The sequence below is a fragment of the Columba livia genome, chromosome 1 (assembly GCF_036013475.1).
Source record: "Columba livia isolate bColLiv1 breed racing homer chromosome 1, bColLiv1.pat.W.v2, whole genome shotgun sequence".
NCBI lineage: Eukaryota > Metazoa > Chordata > Aves > Columbiformes > Columbidae > Columba > Columba livia.
Window position 1 is genome coordinate 175188450 of NC_088602.1, and position 16467 is coordinate 175204916.

The 16467-nt window shown below is 40.0% G+C and overlaps 1 protein-coding gene across 20 annotated transcripts in view; it reads left to right on the forward strand.

Annotated features, from left to right (window-relative positions):
* The window catches only part of GRIP1 (glutamate receptor interacting protein 1), a 326528-nt gene that overhangs the window by 257933 nt on the left and 52128 nt on the right, over window positions 1-16467 (forward strand). The window lies entirely within an intron of this gene.

Genomic DNA, 16467 nt, shown 5'->3' on the forward strand with positions numbered 1-16467 from the left:
CTGCTCCCTGTGAGCTGGGTTATCAGACCACCTGTCCAGCACAGTACATACGTGCTTCCTGGGGACCAGAAAAGATTTGACAGACACATGTGACATTTGCTGACAGTGGAGAACTGTAAACTTTTAGTATCCCATGTTCCTTCCTGTCCGTTTCATGTAAGCATGATGCTTTTTTCCTCTGTTTGTTCTGATCCTGGTTCCTAGCTGTATTGTCCTTTTTTCCCAGCAGCTGCTTGAATTTGCCTTTCCTTACTGACCTAGTTTGAGTCTTCTTTTCTAGAAGGTCCTAAATCCCCAACATGCTATTCCCTCTCCTTACAGCCCAGTTTTTACTTCTGCCAAGTAAGGCTTAGGTAATTAGGCTTAGATAATTTTCCAACACATTTTTCTCACACTGCTGATTTCCATCCATAAAGACCTTTTGCAGTTTTCATGATTGTCCTTCTTTAGCCCTTTGTCCTGTCCGTGTCTCTTAGCAAACCATTCCCAAGTTTCGTATACTGCAGCCTCTTTTCAGATCAATCACCTTCTCACTTCAGCTCCTTCACTGAGTTCCTCCACTTCTTGCCCAAGAAGGTCCTACTCTGCCCTCCTGGCCCTTCTCTTGATTCTCTGTGCAAGATCTGACAGATATTAAAGGCACATAAGGAACATAAATTCTTAGTGTAAAGCCTACAGAATTTTCTGTGTGGGGTCAAAACAGTATGGTTTTGCCTAATGGTGTTCTCAGACACAGCTGACCTGTTTCAGCTGAAATAACCAAGGGAGGAAAACAAATACAGCCCAAGAGAGGTAACCATCATAAAAAAAAAAATCACACCAAGTGTTTGAACTGTGGCCAAGTTGTAAATTGTAAGCGATTAAAATCAAGATGTTTTAATGAGAAAAGTCTATGATTCTCAAGTATAGTTTGCCCTACAGATTTTTTTTTAACTTTATTTTCTTTGCCTAGTTATGATTTGTTGTTACATTCTGTTAGCCATGTCGCTAGTAGATAATTACAGAATAGAGGAGTTGTCATGTATTACAAGGATTTAATAAATCTTACAGATATTTCTTTCTTTACAAACTTCTTGATCATCCCTAAAGAGAAATAAGTGGAGTTTAGCTGAACCATATGAGTTACAAATGACTCTTCCAGGTCCAATTAACATTTCTCTCTAGTGCCTTTGAAACCATGGCCTCATTAAAAGCAGCTTAATAAATATTGCTTTGTATATGAGAAAAAACTGTAAAGGTGAAATGAGATGTCCCTGTAATAGAAAACTAAAAATACAATTTCATTGTCATAAATAACTGGAGAGGGTCGTGGGGGTTATTATCTTCCAAGTTCTCCTTCTCATATGAAAATATTCTATGTTTTACTTACCGGGTACCAAGAGTAACAGATGAATTTCTCTTCGAAGACTTGGCAGGAAAGTGAAACCTATACTTGTATGCAGCTAGACTAAATAGTGTACAATTCAAAAAATCAATTTGAAATATCTAATGTATTTGATGATGGGCATTCATTAAAGTAGAGCCTTCCTAATCTATCCTCCTATCTCCTCACAAAGCATCTAGTCTGAATTTACTGGATGCTAATTCAAGGTTTGGATTCTCAAATGGGGCAGCCTCCACCTATTAAAAATATGCTATTGTGCTTCTTTTAGTAAGTATTTAAAAACAAATGATGGAGGGAGGAGATGGCTGTAATAACTTCTGTCTGCCATCCAGGCTCCAAGCAAGTGGGGGGAAGGAGCAAATAACCCTCATATATATTTAGTAAAAGATGGGAAAAAAGGGTTGATCAAATCTTTCCACTTTGCATCGGGATAGCCCTCATGCAGAGTGAAAGAGAATGGCAATCTCTGCTACATGCTAATCCCTTTGGTCAGCTGGAAGTTAGTCAAGAGGTCTTTCAATAAGTTGACTTAACTGCTGCTTAGGTTGCTGGTCAACAGCAGACTAACAAGGATAATGAAGCATGCTGATTTGTGCTGATCTGAAAAAAAAAGCAGGTAGCTGAAGTACTTAAATTCAGAGTGCAGGTGTGAAAGTATTACAAAGACGATGATAATTAAACTTCTTGGAGATTAAAGGATCTTCTGCATGTGCCATGCAATTCAATGCAAGAGAAACTCTATAATCAGAAAAAAATCCAATTAAAAAAGTAAGCCTTGGATTTGGTTTAGTGGCATTGCAGTCATCCAAGAGACTAAGAAATAAGGGACAGATTCGATTTTCTTTATATTACAGAGAACTTGGGCTGTAACCCCAGAAGCTGTCTTTAAAAGGGCCTATCTCTGAGGAAATAACAGCAGCAGCAAAGGCTCCATTCCTGCCTCTGTTCCAGGGAGAGGAAAACACTAAATGTTTCCCATGACTTTCCCTGAGGGAGGTGTTTAAAAAATCCAGAATGGAACTATTCTATCCACCTCACTTTTTTCATGGACATAACACACCCAAACTGCACCTGATGGGCTCGGCCAAGGGGAGAAAACCTGAGAATCCCTCAGATCATTTCCCAGAACACCTGTACTGGGTATAAACTAAGAGGTTAAATTGGGTTGCAGCAGGGCAGATTGTCATCCTTTTACGCTGAAGTTCATTCATCATTTTACAGAACACTTTTACTGGAAAAGGATGTATTGTAAAGCATGAATATTTGTTGCCTAAATCTGAACTGTCTCAGTTAATGGTGTTCTGGTGCAACACTGGTGTGAATGAGATCTGCAGCAGATGCTGCACCATCTAGTACTCAGCACATAGGAGATGTGTACTGATCAGAAAAGACAGTACTATTCACAGTTCCTGAGAGCTGGAAAAGTACATAGGGGAGAAAACAACATCTAAGCTGAGCGAGTTTATCTTGAAATCAACATAGTTACTCAAAGATAATTGCACCAGTACCATGTCTTGAAACATTATTTTGTTACACAGTATTATACTTCCCATGGTGTTACTCAGCTATACAATGAGTGAAATGTTGTGTTCTCTGTGCATTTGCTATTCAAACCACATTCCCCTACCGTAATTTAAAAAACTCAGAATAACCTGTCTTTGTATATTTTTCCTAAATGTATGGTTACCATGCTTTGTTCATTTAAAGAGGTCATTTCATAGCGTATGAACTCAATATTTATCAGGGAGTTTTAGGAAGACAGTATTGATAAAAATTGCTCTGTGTGTTAGTCTGTGTTCAGCCAAAAAAAATCATTGGATTTTTCTTTTTTTTAATCAATTAATTGGTGACTCACATTAGTAATGTTTGACCTTCTCTGAGTCTCATGATTTTCATTTGTAAGGAAACTGGCTGGAATATTCTAACAGCTGTTATGGATTAGTCTTGTTGGTATTTCAGTGTAGGTGCTGGAAGACCCCAACAAAATGACGTTTCTGTTATAACTGAACATGCATTCCAAATAAACCGAAGGCAAGCACCTGACTGCAGGTTTTATTTAAATCTCATCTGTTTTCATCTTGAGGGAGGAGAAGGGGGCAGGAGTGATTTTATGAACAGTACTTATCTAGGCCAGTCACCAGTTTCATCTTCAGTTGCAATTCGGGTGCCAGCAGAAAAGCCATGCCTCACTGCAGCCAAAAAAAGGGTGCTGAGCCCCCCGAAGAGATGAGTAATGAAGGATGTGGCAGCTTCCCAAGGTTACAGGTAAAGCTGTGGCAAGCTGAGGTTTCTTCCTTTCTCTCATGTGCCTGCGGACATTTCTTCCCTGGCTGATAAAATTGCGTTTTTAAATGCAGAACCCACACCAGTATAAAAGCATTTTCTCATAAACGAATCGTGTGGTGACCCAGACCCTCAGGTTACCTACATGAAATTGGAAGCAGAGTGGGGCTTTGCCAGTAGGAAAAATTGGCCAATGAGGTTCTGGGGAGAACAGAGACAGATGATGGGGGAACAGAGATGGGGATGCTAACGAAGAAGGAAGGACTTTCTAGGGTACATTTTCCTATTGTATTACACACAAGCATATATAACCCATATTGCCTCTGAATTACAGAGTTGGTTTCACTTTTTATTCCTGGCAGATAATCCAAAGGTTATATACATGAAAAGATGATAATATGTACACCTTAAGGGAGAGCTTTGGGGCTTGTTTCATGTTACTTAGGAAGTCCCTCAACACTTTCTTTAAAAGGCGTAGTTGAGGGGGTTTTTATCCTTTATTTTATATCCAAAAGCTATTGCTGATTCAGGTAATCCTGCCTGAGTTCTTAACTGAAATCTAAAGGCTTCAAGCGGCTTAAATTTAAAAAATAAAAATAAACCCTGAACTGCAGACACACTGAGCCTGTTGTTTCCCCTCTGTCATTAGTATGATTTTGGCACAACATCCCCTGTAGCTGCAAATAAAATCTAAACCAAACTCTCCCTGCAATTTCTCCTGCCATTTTTCAGCTCAGAGAGGCCAACAACTTATAACTAGCTGTTGTTACTCACATTTAACTTCCTCATTTTAAAACAAATTCTTAATTCAGGTGTCAAGTGCCCTGGAATTTATGTTTATAGCTAACTGTATAGTTTTGTCTTGATTGTTGCATATGCTTTACTAGGTGATTCTCTCCATAGGATTTAGTAGTTTTTGCACGTACATGGAGTTGCACATAATCCCCAGCCACAGCGGTGCTGCAGTGCGCTGTCATCGCAAGTGTTGAGGACGAGAACAAGAGCTATTGATCCCTAGGTCAGCCATCAGGTGCCTTTCATGAAGTTAGCCAAGGCCTGGTCCAGGGTGGTTTGACTCAGTAGGAAAACTCTCATGAACTTCAGCTGGGATTTAAAGTAGGACCCAAAGGAGAAAAATCTAGCTCTTGTCCTACCTTTAAAGAGCTTTGCCTGTAGGTACATAAACAGCAGAGCTGTGCTTCTTTGTCCCCCTCCTCAGTTCTCCCCAAATGGCCACCTCATTTATACCAACAAAATGCATTCTGCCAGCATAGAAGTCTTCTAGTTTAAACACTGTTTGCACTGCTAAATCAATGTTTTATTTCATTGTCGGTGTTAGAGCATGTACTTTAGAGATTCAACAGCTAACTCAACTCTGAAGCGTAGAAAAGACCTGTATTACAAGGACCTAACTCTAAGCACATTATTTTAAAATAATAATGCTGTTTACAGTGTTTAATTGCATGCAGTTACCACTCAGTTCTCTCCTGTCTACTAATGAGAAAAGAACATAGTACCACAGAATTTAGGTTGGAAAACAGCCTTAAGATCGTTGAGTTCAATTGTAAGCATGTCAGGCGCATTTTCTCTTCACCCCTTTGTGAAAATATTTCTTTTCTTGTACTTCAGCATTAGCATGGGGAAACGGTGTACATGAAATGTATGAAATTACTAGTTTTGTGATAAGTTTTTTAGGTTATTCCTGTTTGGATCTAGATCACAGCAAAAGTCTCCACCCTCAACCATACTAGAGAAACTCCTAGGTGAGCACCCACCATGTATTTAATCTGATTTACTTTTTGGCTTTCACATAGCAGACCAGATTTCAAATGTTAGCATTTGATGCTATAAGTCATGGTGAGACATTGGTGCTACTGGTCTGTCTCAGTACATTCTGCCATTCTGCAGCTGGACAAGGAAATGTTGGAGAACTATCAGCTGCTGTGTTTAAACTAGAAAACAGCTGTGAAGAAGAAGCAAAGAGGAAAGGATGTGTCCTTTCTGTGATTCTTTGTGATCCCCTTGCAGGAGGAATGTCTTTCTTGAGACTTCTGTGAAGTGTCTTACAGTTACACCCGTGATTTTAAGAGCAGTGAAAACTTCAGCACTTTACAGGAAGGTTTTTCTTGTGACCCCCTTTGACCTTCCCCCAGGAACTGCCGAAGTCTGCATTTTTAAAACCTTTTTTTAAGCTTTTTCAGGCAAAATTGTTTCCAGGAATGTGTTTAGAGAAAGTTGTTTTGCCTATGATGAAAATGTTGGAGAATCTTTTCTTTGTGAATATGTGTCTTTTTGAAGCACTGGAACACAGACGTGCAGTTCATTAGGTACTGGTTGAAGAAGAGAAAGTGCTTTTGAGGAAAGTCTCTTCTGCTTATTCCAGTGAAAATCCACCTAGGCTTGGCTCCGATTTGGAAGTCTTTGAAAGGATCCAGCTCAGTGTGCTCAGGAGAAGCAACATTTTGCGACATCCTTTCCAAAAGCTTTTGTGTATATTGGGGAATGTTTTTTCTTATCTTTGCAAAGTTCCTTTCAGTTCAGCTCTTGAGGGATGGCTGATGCAAAAATTAAAGATGTCCATGCAGCCTTACTCAGATGGCTTGGAACATATGTGTTATGATATAGATTTTAATTGGTGTGATTGCATACCAATTTCTTTCATCAATGACCTGCTTTGTGGTGCTAAGGGATCTGGAAAACAGTCAAGTGGGAGAAATATTCCAAAAAATACCTTGTCTCATCTTGATGAAGATGCCTAAAATAAGGCAGGTGAAACACATTTTTAAATGCCAGTTTTCTCTGTTGGTTGTAGAGAGAGTTTAAGCCTTCAGCTCAGGTGTAGCTACCCCAGGTCTGCTCTATGGATGCCTGCGTTTTGAACAAGTGATTCCCAGCACAGGTATCTCAGATCAGCCTCTCCAGTATAATGGATGCTTTCCACCTTCATTTCTTTGATCCTCATTTGTTTATTTATACAGTAGGGAAAATGCCACGCTTTTGCTCTAAAGGGTGGTTTTAAGATAAAATCATTAATAAACATGTGTTGTAATGAATATTCAGGGACTGCACCATACAATAGCTCTCCCTCACCACATATGCTCAGAGAAAGATGAGAACACTGTTTAGTAATTAGGCATGGGAAAAAAAGAGGAAAAGTGTTGCTAATCATTAAATAGTCGTCTGCCTTGCACTTGAGGATCTTGAGGAAAGAAGAGTATGTGATTAATTAAAGAAGGGAGGTAAAAATAAGTTCATCCAGGCAATATTCATTCTGAGGCTCATAAAGTATGAAGTGCTTTGTGACCACATGGTGACCATAATATTTTCCTTTTTACATCATTCTGTTTGTAAACAGACACTTCTGAGACGTTTTTAATGTGCATGTGTTTTTATAATGATTTGTATTGATTTTCTGCTGATTTTAATCAACTCTTAATTCATTTGGGTTTTTACAATTTGCATAAATACAGTCTTTCTGTTACAGTCAGCAGCGTTGAAAGGAATAGCCGCCTTCCGAGCACCATGACCTCTAATTTTTCAAGGGTTTTACAGCTTAGGTAAATTTGGATGTATTTGCACTGGTAAAAACAAAACAAACAAAGAAACAAACCAAACAAACAAAAAAACACCATGGAAGAGGCTTTACCACCATTTCTCCTTTGCACAAATTCAGTAATTATTGAATTACAAATCTTTGTACCTTATGAACACTGGAACATCTTCAAAGAGAGAAGAGTGATCAGACAGGAGCATGAGAGGACCTGGAGTCCCTCCGAGCCTGGCAGCAGGAGCTGCTCTGGCAGGAGGTCAATGGCGTGTCCAGCAGCAAGAGAGGAGCCGCACAGGAGCCTTGCCAAGGGCAGCCCTGGCCATGGGCTGCCTGCTGGGGCAGCAGATGAAAGGGTGTGCTTCACATCCCTGGGACTCTGTCAGCCATGGGGTGCTTGGGTTTCCAGAGGTTATTGCTTGGATGGGATTTGGGGAGAAGAAACATGGGGAATTGTTTTTGCTGGAAATGTGTGCTGCAGAGGCGAAGGGATATTGAGACCTTCTTTAAATATGTGAATAGTCCCAGTAGTCCTGTTTCTGTGTGTCTTTGAACAAGCACTGGGAAGGGAAAAGCTGGAAATGTATAGGCAACAGGTAAGCAATCCTGGATTATTTTTGCAGTGAGGGATCAAAGAGGTTATAGCTCTGTGTGACTTCTGTGTTGGGTTTGACAGCAATTTACCTAAATTGCTTTCTCTGTTTCTTTCAAATGTTTTTGCTGAACTGCTGCTCAGGCAATACCAAAGCAGAAAGAGAGGGCAGTTAATAAAATTGTTTCCTGATTCATTCTACTGAACTTTTGTTTCATGAGTGGTTGGCACTGAAGGGCGAAATGTCCTGTGCAACCCTGAGAGCTGCAAAATTCCCACTCTGCTACTCAGTGCATAAATATCAAGGTCAGATCTCAGCTTTGGCCTTTTGCACGGTAGCATTTTATACCCTGGCTGTGCCAATGCACCGATTATTTATAAGGCAGCTGTGCTAGAGCACAGATTATTGAAAAGAGACCGAAGTTTTTTTGGGAAAAATGTGGTACTCATGGTATGAACTCGTAGTGTCAGAAATTCATATTATCTGTTGTGGACAGCAATGTAGAGTTTAATTTTCCTTCTGGTTTATACTCACCTAGTAGGCTTTGCAGACTAGTGTTTTCAATTAGTCTGAAACCTCCTGCCTGTTCAACCAGACCAAGTCTATTGATTTCAACGTTAGCAGAAGCACACCCAAAGTCGGCTTTCCAAGGCAGATACTGCACTTAGCTTGTGTGCAGAGGTCTCTAACACATGCAAATAATAAATAATCATGAATGTATGAAACAGTATAGCTCAGTACAGAGGACCCTTGAGCAAGGTCTAGTCTTGTACCTCAAGTACACCAAGCAGCCCAGCCACGCCAAAGTGGGGCTGTGTTTGGGTCAGCCACACTGGCGAGAACAGACGTGGCTGTCACAGACCTGTCACCTCACTCATGCGGCTCTGCTGCTTCCAGGGCTTCAGCTCCCACCGCTGTGGCGGGGAGTCAGGGACAGCTCAGGTATCTCACTGCCACAGCGTTGACGTGTCCTTATCTGCCTCGATTGTGTCCACATCAGCTCTTACCAAGATATCCAAACTGTCCAGGGCGCACTTGCTCTGAAGATTTTGGGGTTAACCAACGTGTCACTATTCTGGTAGAACCCTGCGCAGCTGGGAACTGTCAGCTCGACACAAAGTTTGGGTGTTCACGGTGTTTGTTCCCATCTGACAAGAGCTGGCAGTGAGGGGCTTTGTGCTCTGTGGGCTTTTGAAGAGAATCCAGTCCCACTCTAATTGTTGGTGTTCCCATTAGATGGAAACTTAGGGTCGTTATGGCAAATAGGCATAATTTATGGGTACTGTAGTACTTTATATTCTCTATAGTAATGTGTACTTACAGACATGCTTTTGAGACTGGCAGATGTAAAATTGGACACACCAGCTGTGCCTTAGTTTGCAGGCAGAGATGCAGATTGTCCTTATTTGTTCTATTTGTTGTGATTAGTCAGATGCAGAATGGTGCAAGGGCTGGAGTGTTTTGAAGAAATCAAGGTTCTTGTGTATTTTACTTCCTGTCCTACTTGCAAGAAAAACTATGTATCAGAAGCTCTTTTGTACATATGTATGTATCTGTCAGGTTGCCCAGAGAAATTATGGATGCCCCATCATTGAAAGTGTTCAAGGTCAGATTGGATGGGGCTCTGAGCAACCTGATCTAGTTGAAGATGTCCCTGCTTATTGCAGGGGGAATTGTACTAAGATGACCTTCAAAGGTCCCCTCCAACCCAAACCGTTCTATGATTCGATGTTTCTGTGATTCTACCTATGTTTTCTGCAATAGGGAAAATAGTGTCTTGTTTTGCACGGTCTCAGCAAGAGGAGTTTCTTCACTATTTGCACTTTCTAATTTTGAGAGATGGTTTAAAAAAGTAATTATTTGTGAGTTATATCCAGTGTCATCTGAGTTTTCTATGTAATATTCATTTTTCAGGTAACAAAGGAAAGAAATTGCAGAGCCTAGACTTATTTAAAATGCATTCAGACTACCTGCAGAGAGGCAGATCCAGGATCTGCTCCATCCACTATGTCCCCTGTCTATTGTAAATTTAGCAACAGAGAAATAATGTTTTAAAATCACAGGGCACACAAAAAGAAAGGTACAGATGAATTAAGAGATTGGTGTTTAATATAGCTTTAGAGGAGGGGAACGAACTAGTGAAAATGAAAGACGTCTGAGCATGAAACAGAGTTACTAGGAGGAAGGAGTGACCCAAGAATTGGGGAAAGTCTTTTAAGGTCTGAACATGAGAAAAAATCTGAGAAAGAAAGTCCACAAGTAGATTTTGAGTACATCCCCACCCATACTGATGTGATCACTTTGAAGGTGGGGTGGTTCTTCAGCTGGTTACCAGGCGTTTCTGAGCTGAGAAGGATGCTGGGGCTAAGGCTGCGAAGTGTGAAATTAGGTAAAAGCAGCTCCTCAGCTTTCGATTTGAAGAACTTGGAATATAAATGAACTGAAGGAATTAGGCAAGAAGATGGAAATCAAAAGTCTCTGACAGTCAGTTGACAAGAATGTCAAATTGCTTGTGTATAGGAGAGGAGATAGACGGCACATTAGTTTAGAAAATAATGTCTCCATTTTCCATTCTGAGGTTGAGAGGTCCCTCTGATTTCGCTATCACTCATTCTGCTGGCATTCTCTTGAAATTATTCCTATTTTTCATTTTTGAAATCTGATCATTCTAAAGGTGAGAGGGTGTAAAATGCCATTGGTAGCTTTTTCTTTTTTTCCTTAGCAGCGATTTTGGGGTTTTCTGTCGACTCTGTGAGCTTTATTTCAATTACTAGCCCAGCAGCTCTAGTGCCATTCTCTTGCTGACAATAAGGGAAAAAAGGCTACTTTTTTTTTACAGTAATGTACTTGCCCCTCTAATTCTAGCTGAGCCGGATAAAATTAGAACAATTGTTGCTCACTCTACAGCCTGCCTGAAACGCACAGATACGCCATAATCAGGCGAACACTAGAACCACACATTTTATGGTAGGTTATAAGTTGTGCCTTGGAGGTTGCCACTGAGCCTTTGAACAAGAAAAATATTTAATTTTTAGGTAGTTGTTTTATTGTTAAACTACCAGCCTCTCTCCCTGAACATTGCTTGCAATGTATAATGCCAGCTTACTCTCTTCCAAAATAAATTTTAGGGTAACCTCTCACATGTCATTAAGCTTATTAATATTTTCTGTATTCCAGCTCTCAGGGGAGAATTAGAAACACTGTCAATGACTTTTTGCTTTTCAGCCATCATTATCAGACCTTGCTAGCTGGCACTGATTCTGGTTTTCCCATAAGATCTGAGATAAAAAAGATTACCCTGCTAAATGAAGCATGAACAAAGCCAGTGTGCAGTATTAGTAGAACAGAATACCAAAGCCAGTGTCGTGCATCACCACCCTGTGTGTGGTTTATTTATGACCTATTTACAGTCACAAAAGTATGAGAAATCAAATAATATTGCTCAGACTGAGGGATAATGGCACTACCCAGCTGTAGGGCATCTTGAATGTTGTTCCTGTGCCCTTTAGAGTCTGTAGAGATCTTATTCTTGCCTCTCTTCCTTGCTGCTGCTTTCCCTCTTGAAAACATTGACCCATGATCCCAATCTCAATTTCTTAATTGGATCATTTAAAAAAAACATAATTAATATTATTTTTTTTCCCAAGGTGGAGGTTAGACATTTGTTGAGATTAAATTATCTTTGGAGTACAACAAAAGGGTGTTACATAAATAAGTGCCCCTCCTCTCCCTCACAAAACAAACAAACAAACAAACAAACCAAAAAACAACCTATTAGTCAGCTCTCTGTGTCTGTAAGGGAGACTTAGCTGATCATCTAGTTGATGTTAAATGTGATTGAATGAAAATGCCCCTACAAATGAAATTTTCAATGTTAGCAAGATAGCCTAAAGAATATTCTAGGATGTGTCTGAAAAACAATGCCAAAAGTGGGTTTCTTCATCTCTCTGAAACTGTGATCTGGTGAACTACAAACCTGGGGAAAGAAAAGGAGGGGTGTTTGTGGAGGGGCCACAGAGAGGAAGGAGAAAGGAGGAGAAAAGCTCCCCCATTCCCAGCAGACCTTTCTCTTGCACAGTAAAGTGCCATTTCTGGTTTTGGCTCATTTTGTTGGTGACAATGTCAAAGGCAGACAGTTTGGGGAGGCCGACCGCCTATCGCTGGGGCGGTCTCAGGGAATCGTGAGCAGGGGAATAGTGGGGCCGTGGTACAACAGAGGATTATAAGTCTCCCTGTCGCAGAGGGGGATACGATCTTGCCACTGGGCTGTGAGGACTTGGGTCAACTTTATCAGTCTTGGCGGGCATTTTAATAGACACAAAGAATGTTTTTTCTGGGTTGGTCTTCATTTACAAAAAATAATCCTTAGGAATACAATAAGCAAACCACATGGAGGATGACAAGATTCATTAAGTGCAGTTTAAGATAGTTTATGACAGTAATGAATAGTCTGTCAGTTAATGAAGGAAAGTGGATGTGAATGCACACAGAATCCCTGAGTGCTTTTATGTTGCTCCACTGTTGACTGAGAAGTGCTGTAAAGGACCTTGCAAAATGGTCTGTATGGAAAGCATCACTGCTAAAGCCACAGGTCTTAGAAGCAAAATTCATCCAGCCTGTTGGAGAGTGATGAGGGCATTCAGACTGATTTCTTCAAAGGGATTTGTTGTAAATGTTCCAACTTTTTGCTATGAAAGCAGTGTCAGAGCTTTTGTTTTTTTTTCCAGTTCTTAACAATCTTCCTTAACTTCACTAAAATACACCTTTGATCCAGCGAGCTACTGGTCTAGTCTTTGAATATTGGTACCAGAAATTGCGCTTTAGGGTTAAAAGAAGTTTTTCCTTTTAGGAGGATTATAGAAAGACATCCAGGTGTCATATGACCGGAGCTTAATGAGGCTTGCTGCTCTGCAAATATAATCTGGGTGTCCCGTTGTTCTAATTAACATTATGCTTTCTCGACTAGTCTGACTATGAGGCACACGGGTAGTGGGTATTAAAATTAGGGTTACAGAAGAAGATAGAGAGGGCAAAGAATGGGGTGTACTGAGAAGGACTGAATGGACAAAACAAAGCTCCTACCTGAGGGAGAGGTTGTTCTACTTGCTATCTGTAGGCTGCAAAGATTTTGTATGACGGAAACAAAGAAAGACATGAGGAGGAGGAGAACATGCTTTTTGACCAAGAAAAATAATTTATGTGAAATCCTGCCTTCTAGTTTGGCAGAAGTGAGGCACATTTAGATCTGTGAATGCATTGCTACAGAAGTATTAAAACTTTTCATTGGGATAAAGGCAAGATTTGAGGAACTATGCATTTATTTACCAATCTGAACCAGCGCAGACTTGCTATATTCTTTTTTTTTTTACTGCTTTCAGTCAGAGAATCACAACCCCAGAGAAGGCTACATGGATCTGCTATATCAATTTTGAGGTGAAAGAAATGTTAGCCTGTGGACACCTAATAGGGAAGAAGTTTTGCAAGAGGGAAGTTAGAGTGAGATGGAAAGGTATCCACTTGTTTGACAGTCAGATCGTTGCTAGAAGATACAGCAGCATCCAGGCAAGATCAATAGCAGTCTTGTGGAGCTGTGTGTTTCAGCTGGTTTGGCTGGTTCTTTAAGGTCAAAATCTGTTTTGTAATCCTTCCTCCTTGTCTGACTCTTTGAAGATGCTCAAAGAAACCTATTTGTACCTTGTGTTGCCATGACTTCTGAAAAAAAACATAAGAAAGCACCCAAAACCTTCCAGTTAGAGAAATGAGAAGATTCAGAGCACGAATAGTAGCAACAGAACTCAGTGTTCCTACAGGAACAAGCCCACAGTACAGCAGCACTTCCCAGCTTTAAGTACAAGAAGGCTTTGGGAAGCAAAAAAAAAATGCATCATAAACAGCTAAAGTTTGGTTTCCTGTGAATTTAGCAACATTATTGATTGGATGCTGTGACTCAATCTTTTCCCTTTTAGGGCATTTTTAGATACTGTGTCACATGTAGATCCTCTGCTGCCTAATGAAATCAGCTCGCTTTTTAGCTTCCCCACTGTGGGAATCCTAAAGAGGTTTTCTGTCCTCCACTGCTCAGCAGTGGTTGAACTGGTCTCAACAAGCCATGAGGATAGGTAAGGTTTAGCAGATATGTTAATTTACAAGGACATAAAGAAACACATGTAAGGTGATCACTTTATCAGGCTAAAAAAAGTATTTTTTGAACTTGAAAAATCATTTGTGATCATCTTTTGACATGAAGGAGGGTGGTGACATGGCTTATTTTATCCAAAACTTTTTATGTATCATATAGTATGTTTACACATCGTAAAAGCATGTTCAGAATAAACCCCCTTGTTGCCAGTGATTTAAGCTGTCAAATAAAAAAGGTATGCTGCTATCTAGCTGAAGAAATGTATTAGCATGCAGAGAGCAATGCTGCTTCCTCTGGGAGGTTTTAATCAAGCCTCTTGTGCTGATTGAGATGTAGTGCTCAAAAGTGAGAAAAATGATTAACAAAATCAAAAATCTAAAGCATTTTTCACGCGAACATTCATCAGTATATCTCATGTAATTACCTAGCCAATAAATCAAGATAGTGTGTAAGTGCTTCAGTCACGGTGTAAATATCTTAATGACTGAAACATCTTCAAACATGAATAATTTATACCTGTATGATTCATTTTTCATATCCATCCTTTACTTCAACATGATAAACTAATCCTTCTCTGTGAGGGAATGTGTGCTTGATTATTGCCTTCTGATTTCCTTATGTTTATTTTCCACAGTTAGACACACTCCATTTCTTCTCTTCTGGTTCTGCTAATGTAGTTATCTTATTTATTCATCCTGTCTGCCTTGGTTTGCCTTCCCTGTGCATTTCAGCAGGCACCTGGGAAATAATGCCAGGGCATAAGCTGATCGTGCATTTCTCAAATAACTCAGGAGCAGCATCTTGAAAGATTTACTCATTCTCAACAGATATTTGCATTTAGTTTCCTCTCCTCAAGGCAATTGTTGCAGAAAGAACTTCCAATAGGCCAATAACAAGTTGAGCTTTACCATTTTCTGGATCGGTGTGAGTTCAAACCTTTGTCACAGTACTGATGACAAATGTTGTTGGGAGTCTTTTTCCCATATGTTTGTAAATGTGAGCTTGTTTATAGTTCCAGACACTACTGGAATATTCAATAAGAAAATAATTGTTTCTCAGCACAGGAATGGTAATTGGAAATTCCTGAATTCTGTTCTGCCCCACATGCTTGTTTGGCTGTATGCAACTCATCGAATGCATCCTGCTTAGGCCCTTAACCAAGGCATCTAAGACAGGAATTTGATTGTCATAACCTCCTTCTTCAGTTACTAGAGAAAGACAGGTAGCTGCTGAGAATAGTTCATCCAACTTTAAAGCTATTTAGTGCCTGAAGCTCCAGGCAGAACTGCTTCTGGGTGAACTCTCTTCCTTTGGATCACAGTTTAAAGTTCAAATTTATGGAGCAGCTTATTTTGGTAGTGCCTGTGGAAGTTCAGCCTTTAAAAAGTCAGTCCCAGTCAGGCAGAAAAATGAATCACCCAGAATTCACAGGCACTTTGAAAACTACCAGATCTCCCCTTCAAACTCTCAGGTTTCTAACTGGAAAAAAAGACAACAGGAATATAAAAGTTATTTCAAATGGGGGTGGGGTGGAAAAGGAGTTCTATGATAATTAATTGATGCTTTACTGGTATTGTATGTTATTCCATCCAAGCATCTCTTTTCACTCCATATATTATAGGTTTCTAGATTCAGTTGACCTCTCTTGCACTTTAGGAAGAGCACCTGAGCTGAATGTTAGTTAATCAAGCTCTCATTCCGTTTCTTGTATCATCATATATAGCTTGTAAGTTTTGTATGATAATACTCTCTTTCATAGTCTTTCTCTTCTGTATCACAATTACATTTTTGACTAATTTTCTGGATTTAAGACTAAATGGAATATCTTGACATATGTCTTTTTTCCTCTGTAGTTTGAAGCCCAGCTGCACTTCTTTTACAGCTGTAGTCTTAGGGACTTCTGAGAGCCATCACAATTGGACATTTTCTTAGCATTCTTACAGCAGGTTTGAATACTCTGTGAACACAAATCTCTCCTCTTTGCTAACAGGACATTTGGTAACTTTACTCCAGTATGTCTTTGCTTATTCATTTTTCCTTATTCTGATTGTAAGCACCTCCAAAGGCTTCTGGTATCACTTTATTTGTCTCTGTCTTTTTATGTCCTTAAAGGACACCTTCACTTACTGTATCTTACTCCACTGAGATCAGTTGTTGATTGATGGTTATCAGTTATTAAGAATTCTCAGGCGGTCTCCAGAATGTACTTCACCCTTATGACTGCCTGCTTTGTTTTGGCATTTAGCAAGCAGCCTGCTGTCTTTCTTCCTTTGTTGCGTCTAGCACTTGTCTCTCCTGGGCATAGTTCCTTGCCACTGTCATCAGTCCTGGCTGTTGCTGCCTCCTGTTTTTCTGCTTTCTTCTTTCAGTGTTGGTCATTTACTGTCTGTGCCCCGTTGCAAGTCAGTACTTTATCCAGTGACAGGATATTACAAGAATCTTCTGATCCTCCTCATATGCATTTTGCTTTAACTCCTACTATTTCTAGCTGTCATGCCTCCTGCACTTTCTCCATTTTCTC